This window comes from Ursus arctos, unplaced genomic scaffold, assembly GCF_023065955.2.
Source record: "Ursus arctos isolate Adak ecotype North America unplaced genomic scaffold, UrsArc2.0 scaffold_3, whole genome shotgun sequence".
In the NCBI taxonomy this organism is placed as follows: domain Eukaryota; kingdom Metazoa; phylum Chordata; class Mammalia; order Carnivora; family Ursidae; genus Ursus; species Ursus arctos.
In genome coordinates, this window is record NW_026622985.1 from 67,645,275 (window position 1) to 67,661,074 (window position 15,800).

A 15,800-nucleotide genomic window follows, 5' to 3' on the forward strand; every position below is an offset into this window, starting at 1 on the left:
TATATAACTACAGTATAGTCAGATAAGAATTTTTAACGTTAATGAGGATTTGTTTAATGGACAATAATAGCTCCATTATTTAAACACTAAAAGGGTAAGTGCTACAGTCAAAAATTAAACTAAGCTATTTCTTGAATTATTAATCTGTTTCCACTTAGGTGTCTTCCTGAGAACATTTTATAATCTGAAACACTTATGACTGTTTTATGATGGTTAAATTTTTACTGAAGGAGTTAAAGCATTTTCTGTCTAATATACCTCCAAAAATAACCTTATCTGACTTGACAAACATGGTCCAATATATATTTAAGCTATTTTGAAAATAATGGAAAAATCTTATTAATAACTGTTTTCTCTTGTGGGGTGTGGTGAATAGTAATTTAGGGCAGGTGAGAGCAAAGCAATTTAACATTTCCCTTGTTAGTTCCTTTGACCTACAAGTTTGGAGGTCTCTGCAACACTCTTGAGCTTTTTCCACAGGATAAAGTAATAATTGCTAAAGAATCTGCCAAAAAAAATCTCTGTTTTGCTGTTAGGTTCTGCCTCTATCTTGTTCAGGTATTTATTTCTTATATTATTTCTGTCTCCAAGAAGAGAAAAACTACATGTGTATGCGTGTGTGCATTGCTTATATATATTATATATGGTGTATACAGTTGACTCTTGAATGACACGGGTTTGAACTCCATACATCCACTTATATGTGGATGTTTTTCAATAAATGCAGTACAGTACTGTAAGTGTATATTCCCTTTCTTATTATTTTCTTAATAACATTTTTCTTTTCTCAAGTTTAGTTTGTTATAAGAATACAGTATATAATACATATATAAAATATGTGTTGACTGTTCATGTTATAGTTAAGGCTTCTAGTCAATAGTAGGCTATTAGTAGTTAAGTTTTGGTGAGTCAAATGTTATACATGGACTTTCAACTGTGCTGATGGGTCAGTGCTCATAACCCCTGCATTATTCAACTATATTTTATTATAGGAGAGCATATATCTATATTATATGTTTCTTTTCCATTTCCAAAGGAATGATGCCCTTAACTTGATCTTGTATAATGAATCCATGTGTCTGACGAGTTAGGAATATGTATTGCCTTTATTTTAAACAGTATGGCCATTGGCTTTCACCCATTTATGGAATCACCTCTTACCATTGTATTTAATTTCTCTCTATCTTGGCTCTTCAACCAGGTCAAGAGAATAAATTCATGCAAGTATATTTTTGAGGAAACCAAGTAATGACTACTAGAAATTACTTATTGAAGTAAAATGACTTGATTATGTTTAGGGCTTCTCTGAATCATTTTATGTTCTGGGTTTGTGGGTGACTGCATATTTTTGCAATTCAGAGCAAATGCCAAATCAAAACATTGTCCAGTAAAAAGTGCACAGAGCTGTGAGTCAGACAGCCTAGAGCGCAATGTTAATTCTACCATTAACTAAATAAGAATTTTGATAATCCCTGAAATTTCCTGGATTTCATTTTCTTTGTTTGTAAGATGAAGTAGTTAAATTATCTAAAATTTCCTGCTTTCCAAAAGTTCTGTGGTTGAGAAAATTCTAAACAGAATTGAGAAAAAGTAGTTTGACTTCAGTAAATTTCCATTCTTAATTTCACATTTCCTCCCTCCGGAAGCGCCAAGTGCTCTCTTGCTGCCCAAGGCCTCCTCAACACAGAAATTGCCTGCCTGACTCTTAACAAGTTTGAGCTGGTGACTTCTGAGCCTAGACGTTGTCTGCTTTATTTCAGAATAGCACCAACCTCCAATAAATGCAACCTGAGATGAAAGCAAAATCCTATATCTTATCTTTTTTATCATCTTCTACTCCTTGATCTATCTCACTAGCTCAGGAGTGTTGTACAATAATATTATCTACTAGTATAGAAAACTGACATTTTCATATATTTCAATGGCAGTTTTAATTAGTACAGCCTTTAGATAAAGTAAATTGGTAATAAGCAACAAGAGACTTTCAATTTTTTCATAATTATTGACCCATAAATTCAACTTCTAAGACTTTGTTTTCAAGAAATATTAGGAGGGACACATAAAGATATAAATATAGCACTATTCCTAGGGAGGTGGGGGGTATATTGAAAACAACAGAAATATCCAAAATATGACATCTATTAAATAAATTATGAGGACCTCTGTAAGAGAATATTATATAGCCATAAAAAATCATGGTTTAAAGAATAATAATATGTCAAAAAGGTGACTGATTAATCAGTATAATTTCTAATTGGGAAAATTCAGGAAAGAATGTAAAAATAAACAAATATATCTGGATTCCCACTGATCAAGGCTATTATTGTTTATACGTTTGTGAACTTCTCCTGTCTCTATCAAAACCAAGTATTGCTTTATAATGTGAACAACAGCAAAATCAAACAAAAATCTCTTCTTGCCAATGGCCATATCGGGAAGAAACCAAGATATGTGTATGTGTGTGTGTATCTGTGTTGAGACATGAAAACCAGGTATATTGATTCACAGAGAGGGTTTGTATACATATAAATGTAAAAATCATATAGACACATAGAGCCTTCAATAATATCATAGTTTCTCCCTCTGAGCAGGGTCTTTTCAACATCAGCAGATAATTACTTTTGGGAGGGATTTATTTCTCTGTATATTGTAAGGTGTTTAGTAGTATCTCTGACCTCTCTCTGATAGATGCCACTACTAATTCTCCCCTAATTTGCGACAACCAAAAATTGTCACCAGATGTCACCACATTTCTCTTGGGAGGGCAGCATCATTACTTCTTGAGAACCACTGCTCTACAGCTACATTCTCCCAGACTGTGCCTTTTAAGCAGCAAACAAGATATATCTATATTAGGTTGTTTTTAATAGTTAGGAAAAGCAGAGGATCCAGATAAAGTCACTATTGGAAAAAATTGCCACATACTCCTGACTCCTAAGTACTGGTTTGTTGTTGTTGTTTAAATGTTCCCAAGTACTGGCACAGTCTCCTAGGGCATGGCTTCCTTGTGCAGCAGCTAGCACAAGAGAGCTCACAAATTTCTGATCCCCAGTATTCTTTCACTCTTTAACATCTGACAAACCGGCATAGTCTCAAACATTATTTTTATATCTCTAGGTCTACCCCATCACCACACCATGAGAAATGGAACTGCCACAGCCTCACCAATATCTCCCTGGCTGGGAGGGGTAGGAGTGTCTCGTTACTGTTCCCCATGACCTCTACTGACACCATGGGGGATGGAGAGACCTTGTTACTGCTGGGCAATGGTGAATGGCCTGACTCTCCACCAGGCTTCTTTTGATACCATGCCAGTATATGGGAGGGGCACCAAGTTATGCCAGTGGGGGTAGAAGTCCCACATGGTTTCCACTGACTCCACAGGGGTCAGCCTCATCCCTGACAGTAGTCAAATTCCTGACTCCCTTCCTGGCCTTCTCTGATACTACCCTAGTTGGGGAGGGGTTGGGACACCTCATTAAGACTTGGCATGGGTGGAATTCTAGGCTCCCCACATGGCCTTTGCTAGTGTAGGTGGAAATGGAGCTACTATTTTATCAGTGGTGTTTAGCAGGAGTAGAGCAGCTATTTTCCAAAATCTTTCTATCTTGCCAGGCTGCCCTTTCCCTGGTTATTGGCTAGAGAGAGTAGACTTTCTTTGGGGCTATTTTTGTTTCCATCTTTTGGCATTTCCAGGTTGCCTGCTAATTTAGCTCCAGATCTAGGATATATGAAGTAAAAATATATGTACTTATACAATGTATAGTTTCCCCCAAATCATCTATTTCCTTGACATTTTCAAAGTTACTAGCATAAGAAGGTACAAAGAAATATCTTGTTTTTAATCTTTTACATGTCTGCAAATTCTTCACTTTTAATTTGTGCTCTAGTATTTTCCTGAGTTCAAGAAAAAATTTTGACCCCAGGCCACACTGAAGGTCTAGAATATTGTTTTGAATTGATGTGTATTATTGCCCTTTATTGTAAGGAAAGGTAAAATTACAATTAGGCAGCTCGAGACTGGGACTGCTCATTAATCCCACATGGGTGTCATTTTCATCTTCTCAGATAGAGATGATATATCTATCCTACAGTTTTGCAATGAAGCTGAAATAAAATTAAACAAATAAACAATTAACACAGCTTCTGGATTTTAGGAGGTGCTTGATACATGTTGGATTTTAGCTATTGCAGGAGGGAAAAAGTTTTCCTCGATACTTTTAGGGTTCCTGGTCAGGTTTGCAAATTAAACTGACAAAGACAGATTAAGAGGAAAAAAATAGGGGTGCCTGGGTGGCTCAGTCGTTAAGCATCTGCCTTCAGCTCAGGGTCTGATCCTAGAGTCCTGAGATCGAGCCCCACATCAGGCTCCTCCGCTGGGAGCCTGCTTCTTCCTCTCCCGCTCCCCCTGCCTGTGTTCCCTCTCTCACTGGCTCTCTCTCTCTCTGTCAAATAAATAAATAAAATCTTTAAAAAAAAAAAACAGGAAAAAGGTATGTACATATCATTACATGATACAGGAGCCTTCATAAAGAAACAAGCCCCAGCGACACAGACCTGTATTTTTATGCTAGGTTTTATGGGGAATGGAGTTGGATAGGAATATGATAGGTAAAGGAGTATGAGATAATTATAGTAAATTGGGGGAAATTTAGCAAGTCCTGTTGTTAAGATTCTTCCTGGTGTCCCTTTGTCTTCAGAGAAAAGGATGCTCCTTTCCTTTGCATATAGAAGGGCACCTCTCACAGGAGGATTTTATGGCCTATTTAAGGGAAGAGGACAATATGGGTGGGTCAGAGTGACTTCCTGCTTCTGCCATATACTCAAACTCCTTCAGCTTAGTTTGTTCAATATACAAAGGTGCCTTATTTTGGGGTAGTATGTCCTACACCCCATCACTGTTTTAGAATATAATGAATGATTACATCGATGGTGACATTCTTTATCTTTTCAAATTTATTAGTAAAATTTTCTAATTTTAATTTATACTTTCAATAAATTTGTTTTGAATACTATGTACTATTTAAATATTAATAGTAATTAGTAAGGAAGTTTCCCAGTAAAGTAATTTCCCCCAAAGAATCCAAGCCAAAGTAAAAAAATTCATGACATTAGCTTCATGAGAGGATGCTCATTTTCTTATATGTCTATCCTCTTCTCTGTAAATTGGGCCTTGTTATGCTCTTGTTATCTTGATACACCTCACGTTTAATCCCCAGCTCTTCATGCTCTCTTCTGTGATCCTGTTCCCTAGGTGCATGCTTTAGCAGGCTACATCCATAAGAATTTTCTATATTAGAACACAAAAACAACATGGAAATTTGGGGCTTGGTGATCGGTAACGAAATAAGAGGTTCAGCTATATTAAAGAGCCTGAAAACCACTTGACTCAATATTTGTTTTTTCAGTTTAGGTCTTGCCCTGCTATCTAATTGGTTGGACACAGAATCTGATTAGAAACAAAACAGATGACACAAATAAGAAAATCCAAGAATTTTATAGAATTTACAAGTCAGTAGGAAAAATAAATGGTAAATAAATTGGGATAAGAATGGGCAAATAAAGTATGCAAAGAGGATAGTTGGAGGGTACAAACTGTAAACTTTACTAAAGTATAGCATAAATGCAGAAAAGTGCACCAATTATAAGTGCACAGCTTAATATATTTCACAATGTGAACACATTTATTTAACCATCATCAAGATTTAGAAGCAAACCATTAGCAGAGTTCCATGGCCCTTTCCAGACGCTGCCCCCACCGGCTCCAAGGGTAATCCTATTCTATGTTCATTCTGAAGCTCCATAACACTGGCAAGAACTATATGCCATGACTTTTGGAAGAAGAGACCATTCTATTTGAAATCCAGCATAAGATAAGATTTCCTCATTTTATGAATGCTATGATGCTTTTCTTATTATATAGCAGCATTAAAATCCCCATCCTCCATCCCCCTCTCAGAAATCTTAAGGCTTAACCATTTCATAGCCATTGTAAAGACACAGTTTTAACTAAGTTCCAGGTATGTTATGTAGTCACAAAATGACCTAATAAAATAGGGACTATTTATAATTATTCCACATTTATTGTTGAGGAAACTGAGGATAAATTAATTGGCCAAAGTCTCAGTTTTAACAAGTGACAAAGTTGGGATTAGAGTGCAAATTAATGATTCTAATGTGTGAATTCTTAACCACAAATTTATTCTCACACTTTCACGCAGATACTAATAATATCTGTGATATTATTCAAACTCTCTCCTCTATTTTGCCTCAGTTGTTTCACATTTGGTGGCTCATTGTGAACATTGCTTCCATCAGTTTGTCCTTTTGAAAGTTAATATAGAAGCAAAGGTAAAAAAGAAAGCTGTTAGAAATGATGTGCTCAGTAAAATTAAATATGCTGGAAGTTTTCATGAAGATTTCCACCTTAGATGATGGACTACATCCTTGATTTTTAACTCTTAAGATCATATAAAAACTTCCTCTTAGATATGGTGTTTGGCTTCAGAAATAATCATTGCATGAGAAGGTCATGTATTGTAGCTTCTGGAATATTTTCAAGCTTTGTAATTAATAAAGGTTATCTGGAATTATATAATTAAGTCTTCATGGGATACTTTATTTATATTTAAAGTTTTAAAATCAAAGTACCTTTAACATGTGACCATCTTTTAATCTATGAAGATACGAGTTTCAAAGATTAGGTTATGGCATAAACAGAATTTTGAAGATTAGGTTATGGCATAAACAATGTTCCATAATAGTAAATAAATTCACATAAAAAAATCATATAAGATTTCACCTTTTTAACTCACATAAAAAAAATCATATAAGATTTCACCTTTTTAACATTTTACCTAGTATTGCACTTGTAGGAGACATAATATATTGTTAGTCTAGTAAATAACCAAATGTCCTTACAGTTCAAGTGTAAAGTAACAGGTTGATGATGAAATAGATTTATTCTATGAGATAAAACTCTCATATTATTCCTGATCCATTAACACACAGTTCTTTGTGCCTTAGATTTATACAGTCTTCAGGCAAAAAGAAAAGCTTATTAAAATTAATTTTTCCCTTAGGACTTATTCTGGATTTTCACACACATTGCACAAGCGAAATGGCTTTTAAAACTCATGCTTTTTGTCATCCTAATTGTTTTACACATCTTGGCAACTTTTCACACCCTGCATAAAACAGGGGTTCATTAGGAGTCATTAAAAGAAAATATTTTTCTTGCAAATGCATTAGGGAATTTGCACATTATTTTATGCCATTTTCAGAAGAGATGTAAATTGTGACTAATCATGAAGCAAACAGGGTCACTTAACAATAATGTAGGAAAGAGTCTCTCAGCAACAGCATTTCAGAAATGAGAACTTGATGGGATTTGGAAATTGAACCATTATTACCTGTTGATAAATGTTTAGCATTATATTTTTATTTGATCAGTTTTAGTTCTTAAATGATTAGTGATATTTTTATATATTCTTAGGTATTACAAGAAAATAAATATAAGGAAAATGAATAATAAAATCAAAATCAGAGGTGAAAATTGTATTCTTACTTTACTTTTGGTAAAATGTAAAATTACCAAATGATTTCTTACAAAAAGAAAATAGGTATGAAGTGAGATAGAGGGAGAAGGGGGAGGTAAGGTAAATTTAGCAGACATACACAGTTTAGGTGGTGAGATGTTGTTGAAGAAAGAAAAAAGGTCCGTATTTCAGTATTACCAACATATAAGTCATATGAATGAACAAATCTGATTTTATAACCACTTCATGGAGGATCCAGGAGTAGTGTTATTTTTAGAGCCTTAAGAACAAGGAAAAATAACCAAATCATTGCCATTTAAATGAAGTGCATATATTAAGAGCAAATAAAAAGCATTCTCTAACTTTGTTTCTCAGAGCAACTTTTATTTACTGAGTCATATGCAATTGCACACATGCTTAGGTTCTGAACAAACAGGTTGTTAGAATCATGTAGTGAACTTTACATTCTAACTGTACCTGCATAACTCCAGGGTAAACTAAGCAATAAACCTGATCCCAGCATGTAAGAGAGCCAATGCAGACTCATCTCCCCTATTTCTGACATTTCTTATGACCATATTTTATTTAACAAAACTAAGAAATTTCCACTGATATAAAACTATTAACTAAACTACAGACTTTATTTTGATTTCTCCCAATTTTCTACTCATGTGTTTTTCTGTTGCAGGATCTAGTTCAGGGACAGTACCACATGTATTTAGTCTAACACCTCCTTAGTCTCCTTTTGAGGAGTATTTGTCTAGTATTTACAGAATGCCTCTCAATTTCGGTTTGTCAGACATTTCTCATGACTAGAGTAAGGTTTTTAGGTTTGGGGGATGAATAGCACAGATGTGCCCTTCTCATTCAATCTTATGAGGCCAGCTACTTCTGTTAAAATTTACTTCAGTTTGGTTTCCATGGGAAGGTTATTTGTATGATGCAATTTGCTAGGCATGCAAGCCCTAGTCATGTGCTTGACCTTTCTTGCCTAATAAGAGTAACTGAAAAAGTTGGAAGGAGTCAAGACAATTTTCTGGATCAAACAGAATATTAACAGGATCTAAGAAATTATGAAAATAGTTTTTAAGAAAGCCAGAGTCATCTTATGGCCCCTGCATCAGGAAAAAGATAATGATTAATTTTTGGTGAAGTTGGCCTGATAGACAGTGAGGATCATGTCCAAAGACACATCATATTCTTCATTGGCTGAAAATCTACTTTGTTACTTTTTGTTTACAAATCAGCCTTGGATTTCACATAGTTTGATTATACAGGAATACTTTCGAGCCAGATTGCTTGGGTTCACATTCTTGGCCCTCCCTTTGTAGTTGCCCAGTCACTGACCCTTGCTACATAATTTGAGTAAATGCACACAGAATCCTAAAACAACAACACCTGGCATAGAGTAAGTATTCAATAAACATTAACTACTATCATTTTTATTCAAAGCTACAAGACTTTATTGGTAAATATTTTATGTGTCCCATTTTAGTGTGGACTTTTTAAGGGGGAAGGAGCATTATACAAATAAAAGTACTCTTACATAGTTTGCCTAGCCTTTTTGTTTATATCATCCATTGTATATATTTCTCTATATTCCAAAATTAAATGCCTAGTTCCCTATTTAAGATTGAGTTCATATTTATTTTTCCAAATACATCCTTCTTTCAGTTCTCATTTATTTTACCAACATTCACATCATGTGTAGTTTTCAGATATCAGGCCTCTTGATACCTAAACTTTCCCTGTTAATACTGACTTCTAGATTCAAAAGTTGGCCTAAAAATCTGGAGAATTTTATGTTTATTTCTGGTACACCATAGCAGTTAAAGCTGTTTATTTAGTACCCTTAAATAGTTTATTTAGTAATCTACACTACTAATAAAAATGGGAAAGCAAAATATAAATAAACTCATTAAGAGTTGGCAGAATGGAATGTGAAGCACTGTTTACATAAATAAACAAATAGTGAGTGTGCAATTATTTCTTTATGATCTGATTTGCCTGGCTTTGTTTCTGTACATAGGATGACCTTCTAGGTAAGATTGCTCTTTGCTTTTCTGAATCAGAGGATTCTAGAAGCCATATGAAAAACTCTACAACAAATGTATGAAAATTCAGTTTCACAATCTTCACTGTGATGAAATTATATCCAGTATATGATACATACACCTCTTCATTAAATGAAGGAGTTTCTTTTCACTCATTCATGTGCAAATTCTGTGACTCCCATTGACAATGATCAGAGGAGCAAAGATAAAGCTGTTCTTTAAGCTCTTGCAGAAAATAAAAAAGAGCTGTCTCAGAAGTCTCTACCAAATCCCTCATCAACTCTCATTGGCTCAAATTGAGTCACATGCCCATTCCTTGCTCACTTCCCGAGGGGATGCATCGCCTAGAGCTGGCATTGGTCCAGCTTGTCCTGACATAGGTCAGCTGAAAGGCAGAGGACAGAAGTTGAAACTTGTGAGTTCTATTAGGAAGAAGGACAGAGAATGGATGATAAATAGGCAATTAAAAATTCATATTATGGTAAAAATTTGGATATATGTTAAATATACATCCCTATGTCTATTTATAGTGTGAGTAAGAGAAAGTTTCTGGTCTCATGAACTCATATTCATTGGCAAATACAGACAAACTAAGATAATTTTAATATTTAATATGTGCAGTAAAAAAACTGAAACAGGGTGATGGGAGATGATTATTTTAGAATTATTATTCTAGTGAGGTGGCCTCTGTGAGATGGTGATGTTTAGACAAGACTGGAATGGTCAAAAGAGGCAGCCAGGTGAAGACCTGTGGAAAGAATCTTCCATTTCAGAGAGAAAAGCAAGTGCAAATTCCCCAGACAAGCTTGGCCTTTTCAAGTGAAAGAAGATTGGCAGAGCTAGATCATGAAGAAGGTAAGAGATCGGGATTGAGAAGTCATTGGGACTAGCTCACGTCCAGGTCATAATGAAAAGTTTGGATTTTATTCTACTTGAACTGGAAAGCCACTGGGGTTGGATTTCTGGGGAGAAAATAGAGACACATCAAAGGGAAGTAAAGCTTTCTGATGGCTGTCTCACAATTTCACCTGTATTCATTTGTATTTCCCAAATCAGCTGATCTCTTTGATCTTGGAGTTTGAGACCATACATCTGAGTACCCCAAATAGTTTTCTGATTTTCTGCAAAACGATTGGTTAATTTTTCACATGCAGTTACTCTACAAAATGGGTCACTTTCTAGTTTGAGAAGACTCGTACAATTACCTTGAAAACACAATTTTACAACTGTCCAAATGGAAGTTGGGCTGTACTGCAGAATTACTGAGGTAGTCAAAATATTCAGACTGGCTGGGAAGCATTTTAAATGAGCAGATTTGTCAAGGCGTGTACCACAAGTCAGACATAACTGCTATTCACTCAGCAGTCTAAACTGTCACCTCCATCCTTCTCCTGCATAAAAATAAACATTTTCTCCACAACAAAGGCTTTTTATAAAAGCAATAAAACAACTCAAGGGAGCATTGTTATCATGAGCTAATCACACCCTTGGGGAATTAGGGGCACTTAGCTGCACCCAGTGCCTCATAGCACCTGAGCGCTGTTATTGTCTCGTGATAACCTCCCAGTCTGTCAGACCTTGTTGGTTAATTAGATAATATTCAACTTGGTTACAGTGTATTTGAAGATTCTTTTGGAAGCCGCATAAACAAGCACATTTTATAAAGCACATACATACATGCACACACATATCAGCAAAAAATTGGATAATTATCATTTACTCCAAATGATCCCAAGTTTTAAATATCTATATCTGTATTTATGTATTTATATTTATAAAATAGAGTCCAAGAACTAAAAACCCTGAAGTGCTACTTTAACAATGAATAATTCTGATGAGTTCAACCCAGGAGATCTTTTAGAGAAACCGGCTAAAATTATATAATGTAGTTTATTTGCAATTAATAAATGGTTGTGACACTTCAATCCCTTTTCTAACATTCAGTTGCCCATTGTTTAATAAAGAATTGAGGCAGAATTATAAACAGATATTGCTAATAATAAATCCAGGCATAAACATATACATTTAATTTGGAAAAGTTTATGTTAGGGTGATGGAGAAAAACTTAGAAATAAACTTGAATATTGACAGTTATTTGACAGTTTAAATGTTTTAATTAGTTTAAATATTTAAAGAAAAAATTATTTCTTTCTTATTTATATTCCTGGCACAGGTTACTGTGCAAAATAAATTTACCCAGCCATAAAGTGTGTATAGTGTCTATGAATCAAACAGATCATGGTATTACATTAATAAATGAGTGAACTTTTTAAATAAAAAATGCCATATAACTGAAAATATTTTATAGCACTATCACTTTTCACAACTACCAGAAAATTAAGAAAAAGGATTCAAAAGTTTAATTTTGCTTTTTTTTGGTTTCTTATGTAATTAAGTAAGAATGAAGTAGATGAACCTGAAGAATAATAATTCAGGTAGAGTTTAAGTTTTGGAAACTTAATACGTTTATAATGTAGTATGCTAAGAGGTACACTAATAACGAAGGATGATGGGACTGTAAGGGGAACATCGGAGATCTAGGATAAGTAGTCTTAAGATGGATAAAAGAGAGATAAATTAGAATGAATTTATGAGGGAGATTATAGAATCTTTTCCTCCTGGTATTGTTAAAATGCCAAAAAACACAGCAAAATTTATTGAGTCACCACTATATGCCAAGTGCCATTACCACCTGATTGTGTATAGCAGTCAAAATTCAGATAAGGTAGAGCCCCTGCTCTCAAAGAATTTATTTATTTTTGTTCTACACAAAATGTCTCATATGCTTGAACTTAGTAGATATTTATATAAGTCAATACAAATAATCAAAGTAGTCCAAGATTCCAATACCTATCCATCAAAATCATCAGGAAGCATTTGTTTTTAAACCCAAATTCTTATGCCCTGAGAAATTCTAACTCAGCAGATCTGTGGAAGGAATTTGTTTTTAAGTCCCTCATATGACTCATATGCACAGCTCTATTTGGGAAACATTTGAATATTGTTGGGGAAATAATATAATTAAAAGCAAAATCTTATCAATTCAGAAAACCTCTCCAAAATTATAGGAAAAAAAGAAAATTTTATTATCGAATAAGCATTAAATCAGAATATGATTCACATCACAGGAAATCCACTAAGAGATGCAAAGACATAAAGAAATCTGGCCATTTTTATATAGCCATGGAGATACAACTTATTACATACATGTTTTCAATATATATAATAATTAGACCTCAAGTAAGAGAACTTGACACCATTTGTCACACACGGTTTACCCGAAAGTCACCTGGTAATTGGTTTTATACAAAGGAAAAAAAAGTCCTCACATCTTTATGACAGGCAATTAGTTTGCAAACTTGGAGCTAGACTTCAACCTCCCACAGAAATGGGGAGATGGTGCACTGTTGCCCTTGGTGTTCAGATTCCAAAGGGATGGCTTCCAGGTCCTTGAGGAAGACATTCCTGGATTGTGAAACTAGCAAGAGGCTTTTTAATATTTACATACATCTGGAAGGGGCAGAGAAAGAATTCACAATTACAAATTTATAACAATGCTCTAAGAAATGGATAGGGGCCATATCTTCCTTTAATTTTAACAGGGAAAACTAAGCCTCTTATTTTTAATTTGTATTCAACCTTAAAATATACATACCATAATTCCATCATCTAAGATGGTTTGTGAACAGGACCACCTGTGAGGTAATGATTATTTTAACTACTCTTAAAATTCTAAAGAGGTATTAAACTTGGACAATGTAAGACTGAACATTTAAATAAATGAATGAGTGAATAAAGGAATTGAGGAATGGATGAACAAATACCCTTTCCTATGAGGGGAATTCCGTCATAGGTGAGCTGTCCCACTTCTCTTCCATGGACTTCATTCTTGGATAGAGGAGATTTCTGTCTGATAGAAAGGCCCCTTCCACCAATGAGCTTCTTAGAGTATTTAGATGATGTTCAGGGACACATGGGTTTAAATAAAGCAGGCATGTTGGAACTACTAGTGTATTCTCTTGCAACAAGAGATTCCAGTCACTGGGACAAAGATATTTCAGAGTTTGAGGTACAACTACTGGTAGAATTTATTGCCATTCTGTTGGAAGTTTGCTATAGCCATTAAGGCCTTTCATATAAGCAACAAAAATTCTAAATGATCAGAAATACAAAAAATAAATTAATCTGACATCTTTTGAAATACAGTCATACAAGACTATGTAATTATGAAATTAACACAATGCCACAGAAAGTGATAACTTGTATTTACTCTGTGTGGGTTCTTATTTAAAAAGAAATAACACTAAATTAAAAATCAAACATTTTAACTTACTTAAGAGAAGCTACTCAATAACCAGGTAAAACACATTTCTGAAGGCAAAGTTTTAAGTCAACTGTCAAGATGACAAAAATTTTAAGCCTTACCACATTTCTTTGATTATTCATGGATTATTTACTCCTATGTTTTGCTGCTCCAAAATAATGCATTCACTCAATAAGATAGTTCAGTAAATTATTTCCAAGGTTGTTATGGGAATAACTCTTGTGAATCTTTCTGAATCAACCTGTGCCTTATCTTCTCTTAACACAAAATTCTGGATTATTTTTCCACTGCTTAGCTCTTTGCTTTATCTGCAATAAGAAAAAAAAGTACTGTTTAATGAGAAAACAACAACAACAATAACAACAATAAATATTTTTAGGAGCAAGTAAATCTATTACTGGAATAGTGATGCAAAAATATGACATCGGGCTTTCTTCTGAATTGTAATTGAACAGTAATGTTAGCTATTGAATACAGTATTTGCGCTAATCTTCCTTTTTGCAGAGATTGATGTGGCTAATATAACTTTTTTCAAAGTTTCAAAGAGCTACTTTCCAAAGTATTTCCAAACTATTTAAATTTCAAATTAAAATTGACCAAATAAATTCATTGGAAATGTTAAAACATAAACTGAGGCATATTAAACATTTTAGGAGTTTATTTGAGCAAAAATTGATTCTAGTCTAGCAACTCTAAAGAAGTGATTAGGAGCACTCCATTGACAGGAACTTGGAGAAAGACTTCTATAGAGAAAAGGTGTAAGCAAAGCAAGGAAACTATTTGATTGGCTGTAGCTTACAACTTAAAACAACAATTGATTGTTTATGATTGATTATTCTTAGGTTTTGATTTCATAACATTGGGGCATTTATTTATAGGCTTAGAGTTTGGTTTACTTAGTAGGTTGCCATGGCATTAGAGCCACCTCAGGCTAATAGTCTCTTTGTTTAATTATTTTAACAAAAATTAGTCCGTAAGCCTCTCTGGAACAAAAGGACCATCTTTATTCTATCATTTCAAACATTATTTATATTGCCTTAATATTTTAATGAGATTTTCTTCAAGCTAGTGTAGTATTTGGAATGTATTTCTTGACCGACCATAAAGCCTATCTTAAGCCTAGCTCCTAGCAGAGGCCTTTGTCCATATATGCTCAGAAAACACTGAATAGATCAGAGACAATATAAAATCTTTGAGATTGTAGACTTTGAGGAATTCTTAGGAAGTCTGGGGAGTAACATATTTTCTGCAGTAATAATAGGCATAGATAAAAATCCCAGAAGGCAATTGAGAAGTCTTCTAAAGTGATTGCATTTTCAGGCAAAGTTATCTATCTAAAAATAGACTGGCTTTACTTTGTGGAACTTTCCCAGGTATAGGAAGAGAATCCCAATGACATTATTAAACATATTGCCTAATACTTTGCCATTCTGGGTATTTGCTTATTTGCTTAATGTGGGTATGCATACTGCTTAAACTAGAAAGCTTTAACATATACAAATAGCATTCCATTGGGTTTGTGGTTGAAATAACTTCCAAATAGAGATGCTCAAATCAGTATTGTAGTGGCATAAAGTATTTTAATCAAAGTGGTGCGTACACGAGTTAACATTTCACCAGTGACTAAATTGCTTATATCTATAAATATGTCAGTTTTCTACCCAACCCTTTCACCACCACCACCAGACCTACTTTTTATCTTTTATCTTTTATCTTTTTTTTTTTTAGATTTTTAATTATTTATTTGAGAGAGATCACAGAGGAAAAGAGAGAAGCAGGCTCTCTGCTGAGCAGGGAGCCCAACACAGGGCTCGATCTCATGACCCTGAGATCATGACCTGAGCCAAAATCAAGAGTCAGACACAACTGACTGAGCCACCCAGG

General features: G+C 34.3%; 1 protein-coding gene across 5 annotated transcripts in view; it reads right to left on the minus strand.

Moving 5' to 3' along the window:
- Positions 1–8,197: 8,197 nt before the first annotated feature.
- PPP1R3A (protein phosphatase 1 regulatory subunit 3A) overlaps positions 8,198–15,800 on the minus strand; it is a 131,472-nt gene continuing 123,869 nt past the window's right edge. For 4 of the 5 annotated variants that reach the window (XR_008956316.1, XR_008956315.1, XR_008956312.1 and 1 more), the window contains 2 exons: positions 14,018–14,224; positions 12,655–13,102 (listed from right to left, as the gene is read on the minus strand). The gene's annotated coding sequence lies outside the window, so the exon portion shown is untranslated. Of the gene's footprint in view, positions 13,103–14,017; positions 14,225–15,800 lie in introns of all 5 variants that reach the window. The other variant, XR_008956310.1, reaches the window with a different exon arrangement.